Source organism: Petromyzon marinus, unplaced genomic scaffold (genome assembly GCF_048934315.1).
Source record: "Petromyzon marinus isolate PM22_M1 ecotype Great Lakes invasive population unplaced genomic scaffold, UKy_Petmar_22M1.pri1.0 PM_G_Scaffold_32, whole genome shotgun sequence".
Classification (NCBI taxonomy): Eukaryota; Metazoa; Chordata; class Hyperoartia; order Petromyzontiformes; family Petromyzontidae; genus Petromyzon; species Petromyzon marinus.
Window position 1 is genome coordinate 1,400,078 of NW_027422895.1, and position 9,386 is coordinate 1,409,463.

Sequence of the window (9,386 nt, forward strand, 5' to 3'; positions counted from 1 at the left end):
GTTCTATTCTGAACTGTCAAAGTTACCGGATTTGGTCAGGAGAGGGGATGAGGAGGTTGGAATGAAACTGAATGAAACTATTAAGGGGAATAGACATGAGGTGGAGTGGTACGGCTGTATGTGGCTTTGGGTTCGGGTAGGGTTAGGCTGTAATTGAGATTGTTATAAACGCATGGTGTGTTATGGCAGTGAGTGAAATGGAAATGGTTCACTCCAGCACTGTCCTCGAGACAGTCCGGTCCCTTCACCTGATGAAGGCCGCTTGTGTTGTGGCCGAAACGTCGTGATTTTTTTTTTACTACCTACGTGGTGACTTTTACCGAATAGAACCAAGGAGCACTATTGATTTCCCCCAGTGTCGGTATGCACCGATAATGGTATGTACGGCTCACACGAGTAACACAATGCGCTCGCACACCTTTGCCACCGACGTTAGCCGTGGCCCGGGGAATTAAACCACGTGTTGCAGGATTCTTCTGTGGCAGTCTGCAGAACAGTGCCAACACCAATACCGGCCATTCGACACTTAAGTGACGACGATGTTACCACCGCCCCCTGGTGCCAGGCTAGGTGCACTTTGAGGCCACGTGAAATGTCGAAGGCCCGCTGGCAGGAGTTCACGGAACAGACCCAGGTGCCACGGGTGGAATTACTGAGATGACTGGCTGATACATCAACTGTGCTCCCCTACTGTGCCAACTTTGTGCGTTTTAGCCACCCGGCGCTCCGCTCGTTGTTGTGAGCGTTGCTCCTCCGCCCTCCGTTGTTGTTGGAGGGCGACTGCCTCCAACTGCCCAGTAGCCTCAAGGTGCACCTAGCCTGGCACTAGCCCAGTAGCGTCCTTCACGAGCCTCCTCCACAGAGGCCGATCTTGACACCGCTGGTACCGGTCATCGGCAAGTCCACTCAGCTCCACGTCCTCCTGTACCACATCACTCCATCTCTTCTCTAGCCCCGTGCCTCCTGTACCACGTCACTCCATCTCTTCTCTAGCCCGTGCCTCCTGTACCACATCACTCCATCTCTTCTCTAGCCACGTGCCTCCTGTACCACATCACTCCATCTCTTCTCTAGCCCGTGCCTCCTGTACCACATCACTCCATTTCTTCTCTAGCTCCACGTCCTCCTGTACCACATCACTCCATCTCTTCTCTAGCCCGTGCCTCCTGTACCACATCACTCCATCTCTTCTCTAGCCCGGTGCCTCCTGTACCACATCACTCCATCTCTTCTCTAGCCCCGTGCCTCCTGTACCACATCACTCCATCTCTTCTCTAGCCCCGTGCCTCCTGTACCACACCACTCCATCTCTTCTCTAGCCCCGTGCCTCCTGTACCACATCACTCCATCTCTTATCTAGCCCGTGCCTCCTGTACCACATCACTCCATCTCTTCTCTAGCCCGTGCCTCCTGTACCACATCACTCCATCTCTTCTGTAGCCCCATGCCTCCTGTACCACATCACTCCATCTCTTCTCTAGCCCCATGCCATGCCCGCTTAGCCCCCTCGATCCGGACGAACATAAGCTGTTTCTGTATGCGGTGGCTGGGCATGCGGGCTACATACACACTGTACATAATACACACACACACATATATATATAAAACACAACACACACACATATATATAAAACACAACACACACACACATATATATAACACAACACACACACATATATATATAAAACACAACACACACACATATATATAACACAACACATATACACATATATAACACAACACACATATATATAACACAACACACACACACACATATAAATATAAAACACAACACACACATATATATAACACAACACACATACACACATATTTAACACAACACACACATATATAACACAACACACACATATAAAACAAAACACAACACACACACACATATATATATATAACACAACACACACACATATATAACACAACACACATATATATAACACAACACACACACATATATATAACACAACACACACACATATATAACACAACACACACACATATATAACACAACACACACGTGTCACACACACACATATATATAAAACACAACACACATATTTAACACAACACACACACATATATAACACAACACACACATAACACAACACACACATATATAACACAACACACACATATATAACACAACACACACACACATATAAAACACAACACACACGTGTCACACACACATATATATAAAACACAACACACACATATTTAACACAACACACACACATATATAACACAACACACACATAACACAACACACATATATAACACAACACACACATATATATAACACAACACACACACATATATAAAACACAACACACACACATATTTAACACAACACACACACACACATATATAACACAACACACACATAACACAACACACACATATATAACACAACACACACACATATATAACACAACACACACATATATAACACAACACACACATATATATAACACAACACACACGTGTCACACACACATATATAACACAACACACACACATATTTAACACAACACACACACATATATAACACAACACACACACACATATAAATATAAAACACAACACACACACATATATATAACACAACACACATACACACATATTTAACACAACACACACATATATATAACACAACACACACATATAAAACAAAACACAACACACACATATATATAACACAACACACACGTGTCACACACACACATATATATAACACAACACCACACACATATATATAACACAACACACACACATATATATAACACAACACATATATAACACAACACACATATATATAAAACACAACACACACACACATATATATAACACAACACACACACATATATATAAAAAACACAACACACACACACGTGTCACACACGTGTCACACACACGTGTCACACACACATATATAAATATATAACACAACACACACACATATATAAACACAACACATATATATAACACACACACACATATATATAACACAACACACACATATATATAACACAACACACACACACATATATAACACAACACACACATATATATAACACAACACACACACATATATAAAACACAACACACACGTGTCACACACACATATATATATATAACACAACACACATACACATATATAACACAACACACATATATATAACACAACACACTCACACACACATATAAATATAAAACACAACACACACATATATATATAACACAACACACATACACACATATTTAACACAACACACACACATATATAACACAACACACACGTGTCACACACACATATATAACACAACACACACACACATTTAACACAACACACACACATATAAATAAAACACAACACACACACATATATATAACACAACACACACACATATAAAACACAACACACATATATATAACACAACACACACATATATATAAAACACAACACACACACATATATAAAACACAACACACACACATATATAAAACACAACACACACACATATTTAACACAACACACACATATATATAACACAACACACACGCATATTTAACACAACACACACACATATATATAAAACACACACACATATATATAAAACACAACACACACACATATATAAAACACAACACACACACATATATATAAAACACAATACACACACATATATATATATAACACAACACACACACATATATATAAAACACAACACACACACGTGTCACACACGTGTCACACACACGTGTCACACACACACGTGTGTCACACACACATATATAAATATATAACACAACACACACACACATATATAAACACAACACAACACACACACATATATATATAACACAACACACACACACATATATAACACAACACACACATATATATAACACAACACACACACATATATAACACAACACACATATATATACCACAACACACACATATATATATAACACAACACACACACATATATAACACAACACACACATAACACAACACACACATATATAACACAACACACACATATATAACACAACACACACATATATAACACAACACACACACACATATAAAACGCAACACACACATATTTAACACAACACACACACATATATAACACAACACACACATAACACAACACACACATATAACACAACACACACACATATATAACACAACACACACACACACATATATAACACAACACACACATATATATAACACAACACACACGTGTCACACACACACATATATAACACAACACACACACATATTTAACACAACACACACATATATAACACAACACACACATATAAAACACAACACACACGTGTCACACACACACATATATATAACACAACACACATACACATATATAACACAACACACATATATATAACACAACACACACATATAAATATAAAACACAACACACACACATATATAACACAACACACATACACACATATTTAACACAACACACACATATATATAACACAACACACACATATAAAACAAAACACAACACACACATATATATAACACAACACACACGTGTCACACACACATATATATATAACACAACACCACACACATATATATAACACAACACACACACATATATATAACACAACACACATATATAACACAACACACACACACATATATAACACAACACACACACACATATATAACACAACACACACCTATATAAATATAAAACACAACACATATATAAATATAAAACACAACACACACACATATATAAATATAAAACACAACACACACAAACACGGCTTGAGGCCTAAAGACGAGCCCCTCGTTATTGACGTGGAAACAGCTTCACGTTTGACCTGAAGCGTCGTCCTCCATCGTTGCAGGCGATAAGGAGGCAAAAACACCTCTGAACATTCGTGTTGTTGTCGTTGTTGTCTTTGTCTTCTGGTTACTTATTTTAAAATCTAAACCCCGACATTTACACAAACACGGCGGCAGCCAACCCTGCCGTATCATTGAAACCAACCACCACCAACCAACCACCCTTTTACATTTCCTAGAGCGCATGGGCGAAGCCGGGCGAAACGACGCCTCCGCGCGCGTGATTGGCCAACGCGCGCGGATTGGCCTCTGACGCGTCGTCGATTTGGGAGGGGGCGGGGCAACGGGGGCGATGGGGCTGACTTATGCGCTGTGCGAAATATAAACGGGTGGCCGGAACTAAAAAAAAAACGCCCGGAACACAAAACCGAGGCGACCTTGGACAGCGACCCGCCTAGCGGCCTCGCTGGCCCCGTCAAAGTCGTTCCAGTTTCAGTTTTTATTGATTTTATTTTATTTATTTATTTTGGGGTAAGAGCTCCAGCGAGAGCCACGCGGCTCTTGAAATCGGAGTGCGGCCGCCGACAAACACACAAACTTTAATTACTTAAAAAACTAAAAAAAAAACTCTAACAAGAGAAAAAAAAATGTTATCTTAAAGTGACTACTTTGTGTGTGTGTGGTGACTTTGTGCAAAAAAAACAGAAATCCATGGGGTAAAATTAAACCAGCAAAAAAATATTCCTGAAAAAAAATAGCACCGTTACACCACCAACGCTGTTGTGCAAAAAAACTCCCAGTGGGATGTGTTGTATACGGCCCTTTTTCCACAATTAATATCCATAAGAATATTTACAGATGCATACACCTAGATTTATTTTTCCTTTCTTTCGTGACAAACAATATTTTTTTTTAATGAATCAAACCCGTAAGCCAGAAACACGAAAAACCAGGTGTCGGTCATAAACAGGCCATATAGAGATATAAAGAAATAATAAAACTCTCAAGGCGAGGATGTAACAGCTATCGGCGAAAATCTCCAGATGAACAAGAGTTTGATGGGCCCCTTAGGAAAGGTCCCTCCGAGGTCAGAATACCAAGAGAGCAGACACCAGACGCCAACAGGGTAACTCGTATACATATTCTTTTCCTTATTTTCCAGTAAAGCAACAAAAAAATTAAAAGGCAACAACAAGAATAAGATAAAATTAGCGATCCTAACGCTCACTCCAATTAAGAACAGGCCACCAGACACATCAGTGAATTATTATCCAATGATTAATTCGCTATCAAATGATTTTCACCTTTAATACTTTTACTGTTAAAACAAAGCTTGGAGCAAGAATACCGAGTCACATCAAAGGTTATCGAGAAGGAATGAGACAACGAGCAAACTTGCGAAAGAGTTTAAACAATATTCCAAGCAACCTCGACCACCTTTGTCTCTCTCACAGCGCGGAGAAGCAGGAATTACACCTTATCACAAGGGGCCATCTGGAAAAGCCAGCCGGGTTTGATGAGGAGACACACACACACGGCAACCAGGCAAAGAAAGTTTTAAAGAAAATTGCAAAATAATATTAATAATAACAACGTGTTAACCTTAAACGATATTCCATTATAGAACCTTACAGAACCAAGGGATATGGATTCCAACAATCAAGAAATGGACCTCTTAAACTCAGGATGATAATTATTTTTCTTTTTAATAATTCCATCATAACAATTCGAACCTCGGTAAAACCGAGAGGTGTCGGGAGGACGTAGTTACAAACACGAGTCTTGGCGAACATGGGACCAAATAGTATTTGAGAAATATAAGTCGAAAGTATAAAGAGGTGCTCCCGACCACCTTTGTCTCTCCCGAAGAGCGCGAGAGAGGAATTTCACGCCAGGGCAACCAGATCGTTATCGCGGGGACCATCTGCCACACACGGAACTTAGTAATAGCCCCCACCCCACCCTGCACATGGGCAGCAAAAGAGCGAGCGAGCTTTAAGTTAAACTGTCACACATTTATAAACGCACAAAGTGACGAAAATTAATAAACTAAGTAAGAGCCAAGGTAACGGGGTGGATTAGGCTGGTAGAATGTGGAGTCGAAATTATATTTGCAAAGTATAGAGAGATGGGAAGATCCCGGCCACCTTTGTGGCCGTGATAAAATGCATACGCTCGGAAGAGCATCTTCACTTGGAAATAAATCAAATACTATGAATCACAAGCAGGATCATAACTGTGTATGATAAGATACCAACTGTGATGTGAAATGTTAAACTTAAAAAAAAATCTTAACCATTTCTTTGTGCGTCGGAACGCGTACGGAAAAGGGGGGGGGGGAACCCGCCTCTCTCTCTGGGTGGAGGAATTAGACAACCAGACACCACCAAGATGAATCGAGGTGTCTGTTGTCTTGATGTTTATGGCTTGAGGAAAGACCCGAACAGGACCGTGTCATAAATGACACACACACAAACATACACACTGACACACGAACCCCCCCCACCACCGACACACGAACCCCCCCCCCACCGACATACAATCAGATCAAAGATAGCTCCGCCTCGTGAGGGGGAGCCGAGAAGGAGAGAGATTTTTGGCATAAAAAGGAGCCGTTTCAGCATTGAAATCAGCTCATCAGCCCTCGGGGCCAACTCATCAGCCCTCGGGGGCAGCTCAACAGAAGAAGACTCATCTCAACTCAGCTCAACAGAAGAAGACTCATCTCAACTCAACTCAGCAGAAGAAAACTTGACCTGTCGCTCGCGAGCGCAGCGTCAGATACTACAGCAGCGGAAAGAGCGCGCGCCGGCGTAGCTCATCCAGCAGTGGAGGAAACTGCTGTCAGCGAACCAGCACGGGCGCTTTCGCGCATCTTCAAGGAGAAAGAGCGCGGCCAGCAACGCCAAGCAAGAGCGTGCAGCAGCTCAGCCAGCAGTGGAGAGAAACTGCTATCAGCGAACCAGCACGGGCGCGTTCGCGCATCTTCAAGGAGAGGGAGCGCGCGCCACCAGCGTGCCATCAGCACCAGCATCAGCACCAGCGCGTACCAACAGCGCGCCACCAGCGTGCCACCAGCACCAGCCAACAGCGTGCCACCAGCGTGCTACAGCGCGCAACTTCGCGTCACCAGCGCTGAGAGGGAAGCGGCCCCGCACTCAACGCCCATCGGCGCCACGACGGCGAGCGTCGTGCTGACTCTTCCAGCCAGCAGTGGACAGAAACTGGCAGCCGTTCGTATGCCCCAACCCCTCCCCCACACTCTTCCCCTCCCTCCCCCACCGCGCCGCAACACACAGGAAACACATTTTGGACACACGAGATGCTAACCTCGGCGTCTGCTTTACGCAAATAATTGAACCAGTGATAACGAAGACACGATACGCATATCGGGATAATCAAGAAGGGTGCCACTCCAAGGTGGTGCATTAAAAATCAATTCATAACGAAAAATACTGCTGTCATTGAGTTGCATAATAACCAATCGCCCTACTGTTAAAAACGTGATAAGAATTGACTTGAAGGTCTATGAATGGATGTGGTACTGTGTGGGCAATGTTTAAATACGAATTTACATTATAAGGTTAAGGTTTTGATAGAATAGTATGCATGTTTAATCTCTCTCTCAACAACCGATTGCGTTACGCGTCGGGAATTAACCATAGGTGCCGTTATCAAAGTGAAACAACGTAATCGTGATGGTATCATGTTAACGCTGTGTTGAAATTCCAAAATCCCGAGATTGAGTTTTCATATTATCCAAAAATTAAAGTTAGCTAGAAATAAAATTGATTAAAGCAGAAGGTTTGTGTGTGATTCTTCCTGAAATTCTGCATAATATTGTTCTGCGTATGAGATCTGAATCCTGGGGACCTATCATAAGCACACTATCACCACACATAATCCATAACACGCATAATTCGTAATGTTCAATCGAGAGTAATCGTATCCTTATCGATAATACGGAATTAAAGAGCAGAGTCGAATCGACTCTCTCTCATTCACGCTCACAACGCCTGCGTCACTGCATACGACTAATTGCGTCATTCCAATTCATAACACAATCCTAGTCACCGAGGCTCGACCTGATAATCCATAACGACCTGCATTATCATAACCACGCCCACTCGCATAAATTAATACGATTACCTCTCGAATCAGCATAATTTATGCGCATAATTACACTGATTAACATAATTTCGGATAAATTATGCAAATCTCAAATTTCATTTAATTTTCATTATTTTCATCAATTTTCATAACACCTACATATACAACATATTGGGCGCGTCGTCCGGGATCTCTCGCAGACAGTTTATGCTTGAATTAAGGAACAAATCACTGTTGTATTAACCAAGGTATTATGATCTACATTGCCCTGTGACTGTAACGGGTGTAAAACAAACAAAAAACGCACTCTGAAGGAAATTCCAGAGTAGCAGGGTATAACAAAGACAGTTGAAGTAAGATTATTTGCTCGAGTCAAACTGACCACATCCTGTGATACAAGTGTTTTTATACGTGCTCTGAA